This window comes from Chrysochloris asiatica, unplaced genomic scaffold (assembly GCF_000296735.1).
Source record: "Chrysochloris asiatica unplaced genomic scaffold, ChrAsi1.0 scaffold00226, whole genome shotgun sequence".
NCBI lineage: Eukaryota > Metazoa > Chordata > Mammalia > Afrosoricida > Chrysochloridae > Chrysochloris > Chrysochloris asiatica.
In genome coordinates, this window is record NW_006408744.1 from 1,466,619 (window position 1) to 1,467,628 (window position 1,010).

Consider the following 1,010-nt stretch of genomic DNA (forward strand, 5'->3'; position numbering starts at 1 on the left):
AAGCTCAGCGAACCCCAGGGAAGGATAGACCCTAATGGACAATCACCAAGACATACAATAATCAAGCTCTCCAAAATCAAAGATAAGGACAGAATCCTGAAAGCAGTAAGGAAAAGAGAAGTGTTACATATCAAGGCAAGCAAATTAGATTAAGCTCCGATCGCTCAACAGAAATCATGCAGGAAAGAAGGCAATGGATAGACATATATAAAACCCTGAAAGAAAAAAAAAAAAAACTGCCAACCAAGAATTCTCTACCCAGCAAAGCTGTTAATCAAATACGATGGTGTAATCAAAACATTCCAGGATAAAGAGAAGCTGAGGGATTTTTGTCAAAGACAACCCTGCTATGAAAAACATCCTAAAGGAAGTTCTGTGGACTAAGAACCAAAAAGAGCAGACAACAACTAGAGAATGACATGCATAGCAACATCACCCTGAACTCAGTCAACAAACAGAAGACTCAAGAACCGAATAAAATTATAAGAACACAGGATGTGCGAGGTCAGTCGATGATCAAAACAATTAAAATGTGAAAGAAAGTAAACACAGAGGAACAGAGATCCACGTGGTGAGAAGGTCAGGTGGATCACAGGATAAAATAGACTGTCTTAAATGGAGGGAGGAATTAATGGAATATAAGGTACCCATAATAGTGGGTTTAGAGTGGGGGGTTTAGTATAGATGTTGGGGAGGGCAATACAAGAAGCAGGAGGAGGCAGACAAACAAGATAGATAGGGGAACACTGAAACAGGTTTGCATGGCCTAAGTGGAACAGTGATAAATAGAGATGCATGCACAAACTTGGATCAACAGGGCCCTGTGATACAGGGATCTGTTGTTAGATGCCATTGAGTCAGTACCAACCCATAGCGAACTTATGCACAGCAGAACGAAACACTGCCCAATCCTGGGACAACCTCACTACTGTTGCCACGCTTGAGTCCATCAATGCTGCCACTTGGCCAATCCATCTCGTTGGGGGTCTTCCTCTTTTTCTGACCCTACA

At 42.0% G+C, this 1,010-nt stretch overlaps 1 protein-coding gene across 2 annotated transcripts in view; it reads right to left on the reverse strand.

Annotated features, from left to right (window-relative positions):
* SEC61A2 (Sec61 alpha 2 subunit (S. cerevisiae)) overlaps positions 1-1,010 on the reverse strand; it is a 52,099-nt gene that overhangs the window by 43,278 nt on the left and 7,811 nt on the right. The window lies entirely within an intron of this gene.